The sequence below is a fragment of the Colossoma macropomum genome, unplaced genomic scaffold (assembly GCF_904425465.1).
Source record: "Colossoma macropomum unplaced genomic scaffold, Colossoma_macropomum, whole genome shotgun sequence".
Classification (NCBI taxonomy): Eukaryota; Metazoa; Chordata; class Actinopteri; order Characiformes; family Serrasalmidae; genus Colossoma; species Colossoma macropomum.
Window position 1 is genome coordinate 8,379,226 of NW_023494797.1, and position 22,169 is coordinate 8,401,394.

The 22,169-nt window shown below is 36.8% G+C and overlaps 1 protein-coding gene across 1 annotated transcript in view; it reads right to left on the bottom strand.

The window, feature by feature from the left end:
- Positions 1-1,204: 1,204 nt before the first annotated feature.
- kcna4 (potassium voltage-gated channel, shaker-related subfamily, member 4) overlaps positions 1,205-22,169 on the bottom strand; it is a 62,196-nt gene continuing 41,231 nt past the window's right edge. Inside the window, exon 2 of the mRNA XM_036584191.1 lies at positions 1,205-1,355. The gene's annotated coding sequence lies outside the window, so the exon portion shown is untranslated. The remainder of the gene's footprint in view (positions 1,356-22,169) is intronic.

The following is a 22,169-nucleotide window of genomic DNA, read 5'->3' on the forward strand; positions in this document are numbered from 1 at the left end:
TCAAGGCTTTAATTTGCCGTTGCTGTAATGTACAATTGTGGAACTACATTCCTAATTTAAGCAGACAGGTTTGCTTGCCTCTTGTGACCCTGTCTGTATGCATGTTTGCTGAATGCAGAGTAATGGATAAAGCACCCCACCAGACAGCTGGGTCATCCATCACATCATATAATACCAAATGGTACTGATTGCTATATTGCACTGTGAATGGTAATTGTTGCCAGGCCAATGGTTCATATCCCTGCTGATTATGCTAATTTGATTAGCGATGTTTAAAAGTGGGACTACGCAGCACGGACTATGATTGCATATGATGATACAAAAGAGACATTTATGATGTATACACAACATTCGGCACAGGTCCAAGAATGAACACACGTGAAGCCCAATTAAATGTCCATGGCACCTGGCAGCACAATCCTTCATCCTCTAACATATGACCCGTCCTGGTCTTCCTGAGGAAACCCTGTTGCTCCTTGTCTTTTTGTTTGCTTGCTTGTAATTTTACAGGAATTGGCAGCTAGCAGTACTAGCAATACATACTGATGTGAGATACTTAAACTCTAAACAACTCGCACCAGCACAAGAGTTTATATAACCTCCTAAGAACTCTGTAGTTGGCGAGACGTTAGCGCTTCCTCTGACAGCAGTGGCATGATACTGAGTCCGGTGGTGAGGGGAGTGGAATGGGTTTTGATCCTGCATGAATACACTGTTAATGAAAGGCCCTGGGACGACTCCAAGCTGACATCAGGCAGCCTGCTTGCCAGCTCTCGCCCTTCAAGCCCGTGGTTTGGGTCGAAACAGAAGGAGGAGATTAAAAAACTAGACACTGCAGACAGAGAGCACGGCCTTATACCCGCTTCGCAAATCTCTCACCAAGCCCACCCAACAGAATCAAGTGTCCATATTACAACCAAACAAATATTTCTCTATTATATTAAAATATTCACATCTGTTTCATACAAGACACAGGTTCACACATAAAGAAAATAAAATAAAGGTAAAAAAAAAGGTCAAGCTTTTTTTAAAGAAGTCTTCTATTCTGTATCCCTCTGCGCAGAGATGTAGTGTACTGTGTCTTTAAGGCATTCATAAGGGGCGGGACTTAAGAAGTGATTGATGCCTGGCTTGAAGGTGGACTTCCTGTCTTACTGGTGGTGGGAGAGCAAGCAGTGTTCACACTCTCCTCTGCTGTCCAGCACTGGTCACTCAGGGAGGACATCATCGGGACTTTTGGTTCCTCGGAGCTGTGTCCAGTCTCATGCCTACGCCGACTGGTAGTCATAACGGGTCCTTTGCTTTGGAGATCCGTTCACTGATGGGTCAGTCTCTCATGATCAAGACGCACAGCGCTGTAAACAGAACACAGGAAAAAGGTGCTTAGCCAAGTACAGGTGCATCCATGGACCTCTGAGGTTGGGCATTATTTTGTAGCCGGCAATATACCTAAATTGACCAATCCAAGCTGCGCCCACAAATGCGCTGTTTTGTAGCAACTGTTGCCAGGTTGGACAAGCTATAAAGAACATTAGTAAAATTACCATTCAAGCTAATGAAAGACTTCAGAGCACTTAGTTTTTTAGTTTATTTTGTATTAGTGTGAAAGCTCAATTAAAAATATAGCAAGTCTAAATTACATCTTGAATTCATTATGTTGAACAGAAGTTCAGCCAACAATCTGTAAAAGTTATCCAACTTTACAACAGAATGCATTTGTGGGTGGAGCACGGACAGGTCAAGAACACACTCTAAGCCAATGTAAGCCATTGTTCCCTATGAGAAAAGTGCTATTTTCTAAGTGCTACATCTCCCATATTGCATCACGTGGTAAACAAAAATATTCTAAATTCGAGATGCTTTATCCTATGTACAGTTGTATGCAAAAGTTTGGGCACCCCAGTCATAATAAGTACACATCCTCTTCAGAGAACACACTTCTGCACAATTTAATGCACAATTAGTGTTTATTTGCTAAATTTAACATATTGGGGTAAAATGTGGTCTGTGCAAAAGTTATGGCACTTTTTATATTTTACATTTTATTTTTCCCCCAATATATTAAACTCAAACAAATAAATAAAACAAATGCTATATTTGAGTTTGTTCTCTGTAGATGATGTGGCAATTATTATTTTAACATATTGGTGTTAATAAATTATGTGAAAGTAAGGTTAGGATTACAACTAGGGCTGAACGATTTAGGAAAAATATCTAATTGCAATTTTTCTCACCAATACTGCGATTATGATTTTAACTGCTTTTTGGGCTAAGAAGACCAGGGTATAGTTTTACTGGCTTGGGGCTTGAAGGCTTAACACATTATCTACGTTAAGTAACACAACAGCCTGCCAGTTAACTGTGGTGGTGATGGCACATCACATGGATGCTTCTGCGATTCTGATATAAAAACGATTCTTTCAGCCCTAATTATAACTATATATTACTTCAAAACTATTATACAACAACACCAGCTACTCAAATGTAGGCTGCTACTGTCAAAGTTACTTGGTTACCACATTTGACTAGGTTTGCTGGTTTCCAAGGACCTCATACAGTCGTCTGCAAAAGTTTGGACCCCCCTGGTCAAATGAAATGATTTGTTGATTTTTGAAGTGGATGTAATTACACATCCTCTACAGAGAACACATTCTAAAGCACAATTACTGTTTATTTATTTTAGTAAAAAAACAAACTATGCAAAAGTTATGGCACATTTTATATTTTATGTTTTTTTTTTTTTCTTATGTTTTTCATTGTCAAAAAGTACCTCAAAAATTGCAAATCGTTTACTGGTAATGTAAGTTAATGTTAGATAAAGATGTTAAGGATAGCTACTGTGTTCAAATGAGGGAGAACAATGAAAATAAAAAATAACCTAGACACAGGTTTTTTGGCAGTAATGATATGTTTAACTAAGCAGAGATATTGTGCATTAAAATGATCAGTAGAGAATGTGAGAACATACTTGGAATCATCAAAACATGTAATATAATCTGGGGTCTTCAAATTTTGCACACGACCGTAATTCAACGAACAGTTATAGTCAGGGGGAATATGTGCACAAAACAAAATTTATATGCTCTGGAACTTCTTAATCACAGATTGTGACAACCTGCATTTGTTTATCTCATAGACAAAACGGTATAGACTCTGGGCTTGTCCTGATGCTAAGCTAAAATGAGATTTTTTTCACACTCATACAAAACAACCCTAAAGGTTAAAAACTTCTAAGAGAAAGTTGAGGGAGAGCAGTGCAGCTTATTATAATTCCACACAGCAAGATGCAAATGGGATGTCCTATATGCTTAATCCTCGAATGAACCCCAAAACACACACCCACACACACCCGGAGTGCAAATCACTTTCCTCTTCCAGATCCACTGCTTTATTAAAGCTTCTCTATGTTTTTCTTAAGCCTCTGAACCCAGGATGTCTGAAGCATACCAAATCAATGTAACGACTGACAGCAGCCCATCTGGAATGGAGAACAGTGCCAGAAATCTAACTGTCCCACTAGCCTCTGGAGACCACCACATCACACCGTATCACTACAACTGTGGACCACCGTCTACAACACGCAAATGAGGCACAGCCCTGACAGAGAAAGAGAGACATTCATGCTGACAGTGAAAAACAAAGCAAAACAGATTAAGTACTTTAAAAGGCTTCATTGCTCATCTTTTTTTGTGTAATTTTAATCTCTGAAAGGCTAAACATGATTTGTAAGGACGGCGTGATTTCCAATACCAATACCGATATTGTAACTTTCAAAATTGGCTGATACGATACCAATTTTATATATATATATATATATATATATATATATATATATATATATATATATATATATATATCCAATTATAAATAATAAATATATATATAAACTTTTTTTTTAAACTACTCACACACCCTACTATCCCACATACATAGGTGAAAACATGTTAATATTATACAGTATGTGATAAACTATATGGCCAGAAGTATGTGGACATCCCTTTTAATTATCAAGTTCAGGTGTTTCAGCCACACCCATTGCTAACAGGTGTATAAAATTAAGCACACAGCCATGCAATCTCTATAGACAAAACACTGTCAGTAGAATGGCTCATACTGAAGAGCTCGGTGACTTTAAACATTGCGCTATGATAGGACACCACTTGTGCCAGTCAGTTTGTGAAATTTCTGTCCTGCTAGATCTGCCCTGGTCAACTGTAAGCGCTACTATTGTGAAAGAGAAGCATCTAGGAGCAACAACAGCTCAACCAATCCTCTGCTCATACCAGCCAAACAGCTGCATACAAGCCTAAGATCACTATGCACAATGCCAAGTGTCAGCTGGAGTGGTATACAGCATGCTGCCACTGGACTCTAGAGAAGTGGAAAAGTTCTCTGGAGAAGTGGAAAAGTTCTCTGGAGAAGTGGAAAAGTTCTCTGGAGTGATGAATCACACTTCACTATCTGGAGGTGTGATGGATGAATCCGAGTTTGGTGGATGCCAGGAGAACGCGACCTGCTGGAACATGTAGTGGCAGTAAAGTTTGGTGGAGGAGGGATAGTAGTCTGGGCTGTATTTCAGGGTTTGGGCTTGGCCCCTTAGTTCCAGTGAAGGGTGATGTTATTGCAACAGCATACGAAGACATTTTTACACAATTATATGTTTCCAATGTGGCAATAGTTTGGGGAAGACCCCTTCCTGTTCCAGTAGGACTGCGAGGTTCATAAAGACGTTTGAGTTTGGTGTGGCCTGCACAGAGCTCTGATCTCAACCCCACTGAACACACAGCAAACTCTTATCACATTACAGTTTACAGTGTCACATTACAGACTTTTTATACCACTATTAGTTCTGACCTCGCAATGTAAATGGCTAAGAAGCGTTTTATATAAACCAATATCTCTTGATAATGGCGTTCCGAATACAACACCTCAAATAACATTCCATCTTCACCTTATTTGCTTGTAATGTAGACAACCACTTGGTAAAATAAGTAGCAGTCACAACTTTTTTATAAGTAACAAACCTTCCAAAGAACTATAATGACTGCAAGCAACCCAAGCAAGCGACAAAGACGAAACCAACTAACTCCCATTGTAACAAAGCTGTTTACATCTGAAACTAGCGGCAGAGCTCAGTTTTTGACACTCTGTTTCTTACATTGGTATGTCGCGCCACATTGATATTACACCACTGCCGTTAAACCTGCTGACTTTCATCAAAACATGGTTCAACTATCTAAAAACAAAAAACAAGACATTTCCAGCGTAGACATCCTGAAAGTTTTGCAGTGATACATTTAGTAGACTTAGTGTGAGGCAGGGCTAGATGTCAGCTGTTTATCTTAAAATACTGTAAATAAACTTTCTTGTCAATTAGTTGTAGTATCAAGGGTCTCAAAATCTAATAATAAAAAATAATAATTGGTATAATTGGTGGTAGAATTCCACTACTTGCATTACTCATTACTCTAGGACAGCAATATTAATTTAGCATGGAAACACATATTTCCTCCATATAGATTATTTGTGACTGTCCTTTACGTAATTTGTGTATGACTGTAAATATAAGTAGCACAGCGTGAACACAGGAAACAGTGTAAAGCCATAAATATTCTGTCGAAGCATCAGTAGTTTGTAATGGATTACACTTTTATCGAGTTACTACCCCAACACTGTTGATTGCTAATGTAATTGATAGCAAAAGCCGTAAAGTGAAATTACAGACAGACAGGTGTTTTGTTAATACAGCAAGATATGTGGCGCTTTTAAGGCATAAACCATGGCAGAAATATGGAAGCATATTAACACTATAAATAAAAATCCAGTGTGGAGCCATACCAACACTCAACTGTCACAAAGCTTAAACAGTTCAAAGCAGTTTATTGTCTGAAACCCAGATGCATCACCCTGACCAGCATGACAGCAAGTTATTTACAGTCTAAACATACAGCTGGTTTGCAGCGGCAGTCTGAATTTGAAGTGATGCTGCAGTTACATTCTTTCAAGCCCTACAGGGATGAATATCACTGTCCAATTTCAAGCATATTGCTTATGAAACTAATATACAGTAGAACATCTTCTCTTTATTGCCCTCATGTTGCCAAGTGCCCAAGTGGTTGGATCATTTGATGCCTGAAAACAAACAATAAGGAAACAGCGAGTGCCTAGCAAACAGAGCGAAGGCTTTAGATGATTTAATATGCTGAAAACGTGAACTTATAAAAGAAGCAAGCATATTGGCCCATCAAGTCCGAATGTAATGAGTCAGCTTGTTACTTAGCAGCTTCACGGCAAACAACCTTCTGGCTCTCTCTGCTTTAGCACAATAGATGTGCTGAAGGAAAATAAAATGTCCTTCTCTCTAGCTCTTGTGTTCTCTCTCTCTCTCTCTCTCTCTCTCTCTCTCTCTCTCTCTCTCTCTCTCTTTCTCTCACGTTCTCGCTCTTTCCTTCCCTTTCACCATTCTTCACTCACCAGCCCTCTCACTGCCTTTCCCCCCTCGCTCCCTCGCTCTAAACGATATTCATATTTTCCTGGCACAGGGTGAGTCAAAACATGACCCAATAAGGATTTCTGCTGTAATTGCAGCCAATTTTTGTTTTTCTGAGCTGTCTCATTTTGAGGCTAATTTTAGTTCTCTAGCACTCTGGGCTGTTAACGGCAAGCCGAAGACAGCAGAGGTTGACAGTGTCATGAAAAAAAATCTATGTCCACCTTACCAGTTTAAAGGATAAAAGCCAAAAGACATGCACGATAAGGTGGCAGCTGATAAATGTGATAAAAAAAGAGCGAGAGAGATGGAGGCACGCTACCCTTGGGAGCTCGACACTTTGCCAAAACCTGAGGGTGGGACTGAGCGAAAAAGAATAACAGAAGAAAGATCTCTAATGTTCTAAGGAACTGTATTCCTTTTGTTTGAGAAAAGCAAAGACTTAGCACATTTGATATTACTGCGTTAGGCTCAGTTTGATGTCTTTAACTGCTTAAAATCCTAGTCTTATTACATACTAAGGCTTATTATTCAGTAACTACAGGGACTTCAATGCAAACCGGCTGAGCTATTCTTAGGTTATAGAAGTGTGTAATAAAACTTTGGGCCCACCCACGGTCCCTGGTCATGTAAGGGGTTTAACTTCTAATGTACAGAAAAGCCCTGGATTATGGGACACATATTGATCTTTACTGTCAAAACACTGATACATATAGAGGTCATCTTTTGAAACAAAGACTGAGGATCGGTAACTAAAGTGAAGTATATGGTGCCAACAAAACACTGAATATAGGACATATAACCTGATAATTCACCAACTATATGAGAAATGTATACAATACAGTCTTGAAATGCTTTTGTACTACAGTGCAGATTTTTGCAAACTGCAAAGCAATGGCTTTCATTAACACTTCAACCTTGCCTTTGGTTCCCTACAGAGCCTAGTCTCATGGAGCTGGACACTATATCATAATGAGAATGTCTGGGGACACCCATTAAAATTTTTGACTATATGTAGGTGGTCGCAAAGACCTTTTTTAGGTTGGGAACTGAATTTCTAAACCAATTCATCATCTTGTGAAGGTGAAGCTAAAAGTAGGGGGCGATGGTGCACTCGTCAACAATGTCTGATGGACAACAAGCCTGTTGTTAGCCCATAGAAGGTAACACAAGTTAGCATGGCTGAAAAGTACCCTCAAAAACTCCAATTAAGCATGTAGATTTGTGTTTTGAGAGGACAAAACACATTATAAGTGACAAAACTACAAACAACGGCGTGTCACTAGCTAGCTCGTTTTGCTTGTGTTATCGATTGTACTCTAGACGTTAAAAGACTAGTGGAATTTGGGGGGTGGGTTGTACAGGGAAGTGTACCCCTGTTGGTGGCAGATTATATTGCAATCCAGCACCAAAAAGTTTCACAAGTTGTCCTCAGATGTATTCTCATTCTCGTTATAGGATCACATCCGGCCCTGCATGACTATAAAGAACTTTGCAGTGGTTGTTCAGAAAGTTGTCACTGTTTCCAACAACAGCAAAGCAGTTTGATAATACTTCTCAATGAAACAAGTGAAGAAAATAGCAGGTGTTTTTATGATTTGATAGAAAGCTATCTTGCTTTGATTATTGTAATGCATTGCTCACAGGACTTCCTACAAGCACATACTACTTGTACAGCATTAAGAATATTAACATGAACTAGAAAATTAGATCATGTTAGATCATTTTTAGCATCGCTCCACTGGCTACCTGTTTCCTTTAAAACTGACTAAACGTTTTTATTACTAGTTCTAGTTCTGGTATAGCACCTTCATGCATCTCTGAATGTCTGATAAACTATGTTTTAAAACGTGTCTTAAGATAATCCAGTGCTGGCTTTCTCCATATTCCACATATGAAACAACATTTAAAAAAATGATGAAGCAGCCATTTGTTTTTATGCACCAAAAATCTACAACATTTAAGCCATAAATATTCATCAAGCACTTTCTATTACTGTTTTAAAATAAACAAACAAACAAACAAAAAACAGTTAAACAGTCACTTTAGCATTTAACTAGCTTTTATTATTCTCCTTACCTTTACTGGAATATTACTTTTATGTTACGTCATATTATTTTAATGACGGTACTTTTATTCTATTTTTTATTGTTCTCTTTTCTGTCATGGCTTTTATTTGTTGCATCTTATTGTTTGCCAGTTTTATTTCTTTAGTTTATCTCTTTTCTTTCACTGTTGTTTTTGTTCCACACTGTAAAGCACTTTGAGCTGCAGATTAAATGTAAGAAAAGTGATATGTAAATAAAGTTATTGATCATTATTATTATTACAAAAAAGAAACATGCTTTGCATTTCTGCCATGTTTATTGTAATTTGTTGAGATACATAGGCTTGATATGACAGTGATGACATTCATTTTACAGTAATTACTAAATAATTTATAGTAGTCGATAGAAAATAAGCTTTAAGATTAATAACAGTCTAGTATTTAAGGGGTTAATCACACATAACATTACACTGAAATAGTAGAGCAAAACTGAGAAATAAGTTCTGATGTCTGATATCTAGTACTCCAAAAATTATGATGAAATAGAGAACATCTAAAGGGTTTTTCCAAAACGTACCGTCCACCTTATTTTTCAAGTCACTACTGCATTCTGAGATTATGGCCGAAATACCTGGTTGGGAACGCAATTGTTGTTCATTACTGTTTAAGCTAAGTTAAGGAAAGTGTGCTTACTTGTTATTGTTTTATGACCCATTAAAAGTCTCATTCTGGGACAACATGGAGTTTACAGCAGTCGCTACAGTCTTACGAGTATAAGTGCAGTGCTTCAAAGCACAAATCCGTGGCCATTAAACACTGTTATGTAATGCTGTTGCTTACGGTTTTATGCCTGTACCTGACAGTGTAAACAAAATTAAAAAGTCGAAATGACTTTATTAGCGTAAGTAATGGAGTAGGCTATAAATAGAAACCTCTGACTAAAGTGTTTCTCGCAAGCAGGTTCGGGTTAACAGATCAATTACAAACATTAGCTCACAAGCATTCAAGCATCCCACCAATAAGGACTATTTACATTTTTATTCATTCCCATGTTTCTAGCATGTTAGGATACTGTGAGCATTTAACATAGCATTTATGCTTCACCAGAGGTTCTGTCCATAATCCACTCAAAGCATCATGGGGCATAGGAATGAGCTGGACAGATCACTTTTTAGTGGTGAAATACATTGTAGAGAGTGTATTTCTTGTACACATACAAGAAATACTAAAGGTATATTAAGATTAATACCACCTTTATTATTGAAATAAAATGTGTTTTCCATTACACATCAGCTGTGATTCTATTCAAAAAGGTCTACCAAACGGGTTCAAAGTCAGGGTTCAAAACACATTTCAGACTTTTAACTGACTAAAATCTTTGTGCTCTGAGTGACACTATACCTTAATTATGTTTGTTTTATTAAACAAATGATTGAATATTCCATTTTGTCACTAACAAAACCATCAAAACACTACTCAAACTTTACCAAATGTTTCGGCAGTGACATTTTCAGCAATTTTAGTACAACTCAAAAATGACAGCCAGTACATGAACAGTTGAACAGTCTGAACAGTTGTACACACATACAAATCATAATATTTTTTATTAAAACGCAAAAAAAGTTTACTTAATTGCAGAAAATATTTCGGTAGTGACAGTTCTTAATGTTACACACTGATTTTCAGACTTTGGGACACATTTACCTCAAAACAACGGCATCTAACTGCTCTTCATGTGGCCATGAGGGACAGGGATGCAGTCTCATTTCCTGTTCTAAAACGCAGGGGCTAAAATAAGTCTTAAAAAATAAACTCATGATGAATGTAAATCCTTCAACTTCACTTTAAAAGAAATCAACAAGATCTTTTAAACATTTTTACATTTTGTTAGCCACCCCCCAAAAGGAAATGCGCTATAAATGATCATTTTGTATATATTTAGCATATTACCATATCAATTAACCTCTAATTGACCAGGGTATATTTTGGTTAGTCCATCTGAATTTACATGACCTTATCGTAAGGCAAATTATTTAGTAACTGCCTGAAGTAAATGTAAATTTTTATTGTATTTATTTATTTATTTTTTTTGTAAAAGCTCCCTTCAAATTAACAGAACATGTGTTTTATGATCATACACATATTGCTATATACTTACAATTTACTGCTGAAAGGCAAAAATCTTAGCCGCTCTTTGTATTATTTTATAAAAATATTTTTTACAGAGTATATCACTGAAGAGACACCATCTGTTTATAGTTTATAGCCCAGATTTGTGGAAAAATGGATCGACTTTCAGTAGACAAAAAAAGTTCAGCTTCTTTTATTATAAGGGTTTAAAATTACATTACCCATCTATTTGACTGGAAAGACGACAGTTACAGCTCTCATATGACCCCCACCTTTTGAATGTAGCTTATGGAATATGAAAGTTATGAAGAATGTGGCGAAGTGCATTTTGGAACCACCAGCGGTCTCAAGGAGTTGAAAAGGTTAATGCCTTGGGTTTAAATAATAACATAATTCTTGTAAATATCTAACGTCTGAATACTTTATTCATTTATTTATTTATTTAACTATGCAGTTTGAGCTCATTCTTTGCAATGGTCCACATACAGCATTTTAGAATGAAACTCTGCATATGAAAAATTACATTCAAAATTCTGTAAAAGTAACATCGCCATGTAGATCACTGTTAGATTTTCTTTTCTCTGCCATCGACACTTCAGACAGAACATTTACCAGAAGACCTCTGTACACACACACTCAGACAAGGCAATTCCAAAATGTCCGCCACAAATACCCACATCATTTATCATTGTTGATCTATTCCGAATTCTCGGTGATGCATCCTTCTCGGACACGCTTGACTGCCCACGCGGCTGCCATCATGCCCCTCTCTCTCTCTCTCTTACTCTCTTTCTCTCTCTCTCTTACTCTCTTTCTCTCTTTCTCTGATTGTCTCTCTGAGATTGTCTATCTCCAGGCCTTATGGGGACGGAGTAAATATTTGCCGGGGAAAGGTGCGGCAGAATCCTCAGCTGTGTTCCTGATTGGGACAGGCAGAAAGGGGGGTGCACTCCGGAGGCGCGTGTGCCCAACGTGCCCCTGAGTCATCTGACTCCCCGGCAGACCGTCAGCACCGATTAGCCGCGTCCCGCTTTGCTCGAGCCAGGGCAACGGAACATCATTAAAGCCAAGACGCCCTCCTCCACCCTGACAGCGCGATACAAACACATCCTGGCCCAGAGTACAGCATCTCCACAGACTCACTCCTACTGTACTTGGAATAGGCCCAAAAAGAGGCAGGGTTTCCACATCTTTACAAAACAAAACTTTCCCAAGACCAAAAAAGGATCCATTTTCAAACTTTTATGATCACTGATCACAACTTCAATTAACTTTGAAAGTGTTGCAACTGGCTGCTTACACTGCTTTTCATTTTAACTGCAACAGAACATAAACTGGGTTTCCATTCAAACATTTGACAAATTTTGGCAGAAAAATATAAAGTAAGTCAAAGTAAGTTGTGTTTCCATTATTTATGTGAAGAAACTTTAGATGATATAGGCTACCATGATTAGGGGCTGTGAAATGATGGAGAGATTTAACTTGGTTTTTGCTTTAAGTTGAATTGTCTTTACAGGCATTTGCCATCTTTTTAAGGCTGTGTTGTTTGCTGCTCAAAGACGCAGTGCAGGACGAGCACTGGTCCAATTAATTGCCATCCCGACGACGTCCACTTTGCATCTAGGAACGTAAACGCACCAGACAATTTTAGGAGCACACTGTGCAGAGCCATGTTTGAACGATCTTTGGATTAGGCGTTTCAGAATGTTGAAAGAAACATTCAAAAAGCTATACGCCACAATCTGACCATCTGTAGGACCACTGATTTCCAGTCACTGGAACATCATCATTTAATCGAAAACTCTTTTATATCACCCTTTTTCACATTTCGGCTTTAGAGATATTCTAACTTTTTAACCTTGTCCTAATGTAAAAACTCATTTAGAGATATTTGGCTGTTTTTCAATTTCAGACTTTTTTATTCAGTTTTTTTGTGCATTTTCAAAATTCGCCAAAAAGTGATGCTGGGAAACCAACATGATGGAAGAAAGTAACAATTTGGTACATTCTTCAATTCAACCTCAAACTGAAATTGACCTCATATTAAGCACAGTTCATCATATCATCTTTCATCAAAATGTAAAGACTTTTGCCCACCTTTCAAACATCTTCTGAGGTGTGACTACGTCACCGTGCACCAGCGGGCAGGAAAAAATTATATTAACTGATAATATTATGCTTCATCTCCTTCTCCTGTGAGAGATTTTCTATAATGAAATAATCAAAGTTTTGGATTTATGTGACTTTACCCAGTAGTGGCAGATGGCTGTGGCATCACTAACTGATCTCCTGATGTATTTCAGAATTCAGATCTTGTAACCTAATTACTACAAAGCAGTCCTGCGTTACATGTAATTTCTCACCAGAGACAAGAAAATAAAATGTCACAAGGTTTAAAAGAATATATATATATATATTATCAATGATGCCTCCAGGCTTAGAAATGTGATTTGAAAATTCACTGGCTTTTCCAGGTTTTCCAGCACTGTAGGAACCCTGATGAGCTGATCGATAGCGCATGAAGTCAGCGGTGCACCGCAGGTCTCTGAGAGACGATGAAGACTGCAACTTGAACTGCCATGCTCTGTGAAACAATTATTGATATCCTGCAGAAGACATACTCATTGTCTCCTCTGAGAGCCATGTCTTTGACAGCAAACTGTTTGCAATTATAAATAATACTCTTACTATATCAGTTATCTGAACCCCTGAGCAGAGTCCCACATCACAATGAAGAAAAGACTAGATTTCTCAGCAGACGTCAGCCAACAACGACAACATTTGAGAATCTGACATTTTAACCACAAGATCTAAGGAGCCATGTGACCACATGTCCTTTTTTGCAGTCTCTCAAAGTTTGACAGGAGTGTCCATTTTATTGATTTAGCACAGTTGATGGAACGACAGTGACCACAGTATAGTGGAGCCACAGGTCTTCTTGTTTGTGGACTGATATTTGCTGGTTAGGTTTTATCTGAATAATCCATTGCAGACAGTTTTGAGATGTTCAACTACCATTCAGCAATCTTCTACTAACATTACACTTATTAAATATTAATGTCTAATGCAACTGCTGCCCTGCACTCCTAACCCTCAGAGACCATCTGCTGAAAAACTGCCACAACTGTTTAACCTAATCTATTTCTGCCTTTTGTTTAATGTCACTAAAACTATATCTGTACAGTCCGAACTCCAAACTGCAGCATCGATTGTAGTGGAAAAATGTAATAATCTGAAATTCACAGCATGCTAAAGGCAAACAACATGTCTGTTTCCTACTGGCATCCTTTCTCAGTGTTTTGGAGCTGAAGGGCAATCTTCCAAGTATACGAGCGGTGAATTTTTTGTTTTATTTATTTTATTGTTTATTGATAAAATCTGTAAAATTACAATGAATAAATGAAGAAACACGTTTAAGTGTTAAGTTTTTGTGAATGCTCCAAAAATTACATAAAATTACATATTACATTAAATTTACGTTCATTAAAAGTTAAAGTTAAAGTGACAAAGTGACCAAATTCAATAACCTTTAAAACCCATGTCTGCAATTTTCCAGCATTTTCCAAATATCCTACTTTATTAATATTAATATTAATATTAATATTAATACCCTACTTTATAAAACAGTTTAAAAGGTAAAACAATGAAAATACACTGACAAAATCAATGCTTGGGTTCCTGAAGGTTAAAAATAAAGGTTCCTACATGGTTTTTGGTTTGGACATAAAGTTCCAGGGAAAACATCTTGTTAGAATATAACTTTTACATATTGTATGTTCTACAAATTTTAAAAAGGTTCGCTGCACTCACACATCTCATTTACAATAATGGTTCTTTAAAGAGGAATTCCACAAATTTCTGTATCATTTGATCACTGAGATGTAAGCAGTCATTCAGAGCGGTTTGATGCGAAACAGTGCAACTTTCTGATTGTAATTTCTTTATAATGGTGAAAATAGGAACCAGAAGTTGTAATGTCCACTGTATAAATATAGCCGTATAGCCATATATGTATATATATTATATATATATATATATATATATATATATATATATATGTATGTATGTATGTGTATATATATATATATGCATCAAGTGTAATTATACGCATTTCAAGTAATAGTTTGTGAGTTAGCTTTCAGATGTCTGGCTTCTATCACCACCACTGTGAACAATTCTGACTGGTCGTTTCTCTGGAAGGGAGCATTTCACATCAAACCACTCTGAATGACTTTGTTAACCTTAACCTTTTAATTATGCAGAAATGTAGAAATTCATGGAATTTCCCTTTACCGAAACATGCACAAAAAGTTAGGTAAACAAACACAAACCTAATTCTTACTATTTTTCCGCCATAACCATAACTCAAGTATATATACATTTCTGACTTTCTGTTTGTCAACTAAATTTCATTAAATTTTTAATCATCTGAGCATCTGCAGAGCTTCCACTGGGCACTATCACAATAATTTTGGACCTCTTATACCAACTTCATATGCTTGAATTAAAGAACTTTGCAGTAAAAAGGGAACCAGTCTTTACTTTTTATGTCAAACATCACACTGAAAATCTTACTGAGAGCACTGAGAGTGAGAAACATCTGCGCCTGGCATTCGATGGCACAGCAGCAGATGGAAATTAATTGAGGAGCATTAACAATTTAGCTAACATTACTAAGAAATCACATGAGAAATCATAGCTGAAATATTCAGAGAATATTTAACACCAAACTGCAAAAATAACTAAACTGAAACAGCATTGCTTACATATTCACAGCTTATAATGGATTTTGGCAACAAACTAGCAATGCTTTTCAAATGTTTGGGGTAGTAATTTAATAATTTAAACAGATCATTTTAATAGGAAGCTGTTGAGATCTTGCCATTTTTCTTTGCAAAAGTTGTGAAACTGAATGAACAATTAACAAAGGTACGACCTTGGGAATAATAACAAAGCCTACGCATTTCATCTTCTTGTTGTGTTGTTAGCACTCATCAGCACTCAAACTTTTCAGCTGTTTGAGCTAAGTTTGTGCTGAAAGAGTTTCAAAGGAAACTGTCAAATTATTATTTAGGCAAAATCCAGTATTCATACCAAGGATGACACTTTAATCAACATAAAGCAGCAATACGCCTTGTTAAAATAAAGGTTTCTAAATGGCTATTGACTTGGATGTACAGTTCTAGGACAAACGTTTAATTGGGAAAGAACCATCACATATGTGGAGGCTCTTTAAACTTCAAATATGTGCTTCACACTTGCATATCTCATTTATAAACATGGTTCTTTAAACAACCATTGGCAGGTTCAAAAATTGTTCTTCTACGGCAGAGCTGCCCAGAGTGATCATGCAGGCCAAGGACGTCGATTTAACCCCACTTCCCCACATCCTATCAAAGACACAATGTATATTTTATCTAAACTGTAGTATATTTTCTAGTTTTGAAGTATTTTAATGATGAAACACAGTGTAAAGCTATAAGTCAAAAATATATTGACACGATTCTCACTGATAGCAATGCTGATGTAACGACATGTAAGTAGCTAGCAGTAACAAGCTAACTGGGCATAACAAGTAGCAGACCACAGAGAAGAGGAGATTCAGAGACCACCAGGGTGAAGAATATCTTTTGACTGAATTTAAAGTTAAGACCTTGTATGTATGAAAACCAGTAGAGTATTTAAAGAATACTGTTTCTCCACAACAACAGCTGTCTTTGAATGGCTGGCCACTCCTGGGCAAAACTGTCTAAGTTAAAAGAAATCAAAACCACCTCTGTATGGAACAAACTTAAATATGATGTATTTTTGCTAATTTAAAAAAAAAAAAATAATCATTGCTTGTATGCAAAAGTTTGGAAATCTTGTCAGTTGACCCACTATTTATGTTTTTTTTTTTTTAAGTTTTAGATCTTATTTTAATCACTATGTGACCCTTCAAACATCTCAAAGCATTGTGAAACTTACAAAGCTAGAGAATACTATAAAACACAAACTTTCTGCTTGTAATTTTTACTGTGTGAGATGTCATTAAGAAAGGGAAGTTAAGAAGAACTGTTAAAGTCAATATAACATCCGGAATACAAATTAAAATAAATAACACTGAAAAACACTCTTAACTAGTCAGGTATGCAAAGCAAAACCCCCACATCACTGTCAAGGATCTACAGGAAGATTTGGGTGATAAAGGAATAGTGTTGCACTGGCCCACTGTGTAGTGTTGTTTGTCAAGCATCATCTACATGGAAAAGTCAACACAACCATAATTTTGGAAACAAGTACTGTGACCTGATGAAATAAAAATGTAACTCTATGGCTACATTCACCAAATGTATGTTTGAAAGGAAACAGAAGCAGCATTTGATGAAAAGAGCACCTTGCAACCTGTTAAGCATGGGATGGATCTATTATGCTTTGGGGTTATGTGGCAACTAGTGGTACAAACCATGATCAAGGATAGAAAGAAGAAAGAATTATACTAAATGTCAATATATACTGGAAGCTAATGTCACACAGTCAGTGAAGAAACTGAAGAAGAAAGGAGTATTTGGATATTCTTGAGCAGATCTCAAACATGATGTGAGTTCAAGATGACCTATGAATATTTCTGATAATTTCTGCAAGGAGAAATGGAAAAAAATCTTAAATCAAGCATAGAAAGACTGGCTACAGGAAATATTTAGAGACTGTGATTTCAGCCAAAAGGGGTTTTACTAAGCACTGACTGAAAGGGTGCCCAAACCTCTGTACAGGCCATGTTTTCTGTTTTATTTTTTATATGTTACATTCAGCAAATAAATTTAATTGTGCATTAAATTTTGCAGAACTATGTTAGGTAAGCTGCAAAAACCTAAGGCTACTGGCCCACCATAAATATTATACTTTGGCCCCCAAGACAAAAAGTTTAGGCACACCTGTTCTATGGCATTGTTCCAAAGACTCATTTTTGGTAGCTTTATGTTTAAGAGTGTTAACATTTGCAGTTTTTTTACTCAGTTGGAAAGCAATAGTAAAAATCAAACATTCATTTCCCATTGTGGTAAAACGTAAGGTGTCCCCAACTTTCACAGGCACTATGAATGCGATCACAGTTCAACTGATGTCCTCCTGTCCTGACTGCTATCACAATTCAACCATATTTCAAGCAAAAAGGAGAACACATTAGTTTACGCTTGAGATCCCAAAGTTCTGCTGAAGGCTGGACGTTTAAATGTGCATCTGGTTTTTATGAGGTGATTAAACTCCATTTTTAGCCAAACGCTTAAGGCGGAATTCTCAAACACGTTCTTAAGGCAGTAAGGTGACCCAAAGGTCAGCATTTAAAAATGACATTAAAAACCCTTGTTAGCGGCATTGCTCCAAGGAACTTTAATGACTTTAAATTAAGGGCAAGAAATAAAAAGCAAGAGGTGTGACTGGTCTAATTTCAGGCTATCCTTCCAGGGACAACGTGGACGGGTTCTTGCCAAGCAACCATGACCGCAAAGTGGGGGCAGAAACGCTTACTCATCTTTAGATCGTTGATGCCCTATCAAAATCTCATAACTCGGAATTTGAAAAAATAAGCTGTACTTTATGTTGTGTGAACATTTCACGATAAAAACGGACCAAAATTACTAGTAATAAAATGTTGCATTGACTTTTTTTTTTTTACCATTCAGATGATTTAAGGTATTTGTTACTACACTGACAGCATATAAAGCTGCTTTCAGGCAGATTCCATCATATTTATGAAAATAAACACGCAGGCAACCTTAAGATAAGAATAAGTCAAAAAAGACTTTTCTGTTTCCCCAGTGTTCAAAGACCTCCCTACTTGCAGGATCAATTTGCTGTCTTTGGTCTGGACTCTTAAGTGAAACTAATCCAGTATGGTTGAATCTACCACGTTCCTCTGCAGCAAAGCTTTCATCAGACGTTTGTGACGCACAAGCTTCTCCACTATGCCAAGCTCACAACACGAGAAAGGAATGTACAGCAACGCGTGAGGCTAGATAGTTCCATATAAGGGTATTACTGGCCCCTTAAGTTATTAATTCTTGTATACTCAATACTTGAAGACTTTTTCCTCTAAAATTTAGAGACATATTTGTTTGAATGTATTCCCTTTGAACCACTTCTAAGTGTCTTTGGACAAATATTGCCACTGACATTTTGCCACCACCATTAAAATGCCTATTCACATGCCATTTGTTTAGATTCACATCGAGGGCCTGATATACTAAGCCATTTGCACCCGTTTCAGGCGCAAATCGGACACATTCTTCCCACAAGTTATGCATAAAACTGGCACACGAGCCTAAACACACTATTTATGGGCTTTGCGCATAGAAAAAAGCAAAATGTGCTTATCTTCCTCATAAATATGCAATTCTAGGAGCACCACAGGATGACTGTGCAAAAAGTGGGTGGAGATTAGAATGCAGTTATTTACATATTCTGACTTACATAATTTAAGTCTCAGCAACTTGCGGTAGCCTGTTTTGCTACAATTTTCCTTCACTGACACAGGAATAGTGATACACCGGCCCTCACTCTGCAGTGCTGTTGGACAAACTTCATCTACATGGAAGGGTCATCAGAAGGTAACCTTAACTGTGACTTGAACTTCTGAAGTATACAAAGCAACACTCAGATAAACCAGCGGCATTTTGGAATCAAGTGGTCTGATGAAACATAAAGGTATGTCTGAAGAAAAACAGAAACAGCATTTGATGAAAAGAACACCTTGCAAACTGGTAAGCTATTATACATGAAAATACATTATGTCCAATTGTTGACTTTAAAAATCTAAGTAAGTTGGCTGATTTTCTGAAATTTAAATAAGTTAACAGAATGTAAAACAAAGCTGGTGGTCAGTTAACTTACTATTTGAAATTTACTCAACACATTTAAGCCAAGCAAGTTACTAACTTTATAAGTTTAAAATAATCATTTTCTTTGTCAAAGTGTTATCATTTTAAAAGAAGATAGAAAAAATGCTTAACTTTAATGTACATTAACGTAAGAAGATTTCATTACAAGTCATTTAGATATGATTCATTTATCAAGGTCCACTCATCATGAAATGTTAGCACAATGGAAAGGGCAACGTGTATTTTTTAATGTGGTCTATTTTCTAACTAACCAACTAACTAACTAAATAATAAAATAAATAAATAAATAAATGAATAACATTAAGAAACAGGGTTAGAAAGTTTGGAATCACTTGTAGACTGAAATGCTGTAAGTCAGTCTCCAGAAGATATTTTAAAATGTTTTATTCAATTACATGTATTCATGTTTTTGGGAACATCAAGAAGTTATTACATGATAAATTATGTTTTGTAATATGTTGTAATAATATACTGTAAAATACAAATATACTGCATTTTTTATAGTCCTTTCTTGATGCGTTATCTGTCTTGAGGTTTGATAACCACTTTTCAAATATGAGGCATTCTGGTAGCTATGATAGATACTATACAGATCTAAGGTATTTTTAGAAGCATCAAACACTAATCGATCAAATAACTCATTACTTTAAGAGTGCTGTGAACAGACATGGGTGTCCGAACTGTTTATAGACATTTGTGTCTGCGATTATAACCTCTATGAATGTTTACTGCATGTCTGCAAGACAGATCAATGCAACTGATCAATCCTCCTTGATCTATGACTCAGCTATATTGCAATACGTCTCTTCAGTAGACCATCCATATGTCTGCTGAATGCCCAAAATCATGAGTCCAGTGAGATATTCTCCAATGAGTGCAATCAAACTAGCCTTAAATGCCAACATGTCTGAATTCGAGCTCCTGCCAACTTGCTTGTGATTTAGCCAAATGCCAATATGTGATTGGGGATGGCGCTGGCCTGTCAGGGAGCTAAAGCGGAGCAGTAAGTGTGTCAGTTGTGCTCGGCACTTCATTTCGCTATGGCGGAGATTTATGGCACGCGTTTGGCCTCATCGATCACACGGACGCATCTGCTACGCGACTGATCTCAGCAGTCATCTCTGTGCCCATTGCCATCTCTCTTCCTGAGCTGGTTTTTATGCTGTTGATGACCTTCATTCCAATCAGACTGGAGCAGCTCTAATGCGCCAGACGGTCCGCAGCTAATGCCAATTACGTCCTCCCCAACAGCCATGAGAAACTGCGCTAGCTTTGCACCGTGCAAGACAAAGAACAGAGCCACATAATGATCAATCCCTATCTAATATTCTAGTAAAGCTTTAAATTACCACACATGGGTAGTAACTAGTTACTAGTCGAATGTTTGGGTAGTAACTAGTTAGTGACTATTAGAGCTAGGCCTTCAGTTTAGACATAAATGTCAAACTTCTGTCAAAAATGAGGAAAAAAACACCTTCACCAAAAATGCTAATTTCAGAATTCCAGTAGTATGTTAGCACTAAGCTAACAGCGATTCACATGAGCATTTTTTTGGCTGTTCTAGACTAAATATACACATTTGAAACTTGTAAAAGGCATTTCATGTATATGTGAAGCTTCTTCAGAGATTTATGGCATGGAGCTGCTGCTGCTTTCCATTTTTAACATTTGACTGAAACGTATTGTTCAGGCTACCACTCATATTCATAGTTCGTGAGGCTAGAGGACTGGTTTCCAACCCAGGTTTCCCTGCTCTGCATGTATTTGTGTTTTCCTGCTCTAAAACACCCACTTCAACTCAGGAAGTGCTTGTTAATTAACTATGTAGTTGACTCAGGTGTGTTGGGAGCAGGAAAAACACTAAAATGTGCAGTAATGTTGGTCCCTCCCACTGTAAATCAAAACATGATTATTTGATTCCACTGTCACTTTACCTGTTACTGGGTAATTTGATCACATAACAACAACAATAATAATAATAATAATAATAATAATAATAAGCTTTATTTTACAGCACTTTTCATGCATACATTGTAGCCCAAAGTACCTCATAGACAAAAAAGACAAAAAATAGGTAAAAACTAAAAGTAAAAAAAGTAAAAAGATAATAGAAATAATAGTAATAAAAGTTACATCAGCAACTATGATGGAAAAAAAAAGAAAAAAAATAACAGTCATAGTAAAAAGTAATACAAGTAAAGAAAAACTAGGAATTTATGAAAAACTACCTTTGTAAAATTATGTCTTTAGCTGCTTCTTAAAATGACGTACTGGGGTTGCCAGTCTAATCTCACCTGGTAGATCATTCCATTTGTGATAGTATATGTTTTGATTTATTTAGGCCTTCGTTTCAGCGTCTGAAGGGCTGACCTATAGAACCTCTCTACCTCGATATCACAGAAAAAAAACACTGCTGGGTGTTTCAAGAATTTAGCCCTTTGGTTTCCAACCAAAACCTAACAATAAAATAAGAGTAATACAATAATTGCAGAGTTTAAACAAAACCATGTTAAACACAACCATGATGCTTAGGTTAAATAAAAATGAACTAAAAATGACAGATATATAATTTTTTATTTCATCATGAGGCCTTCTCTGGAGGCCTAGAAGGCCCTGTGCGTTCCTC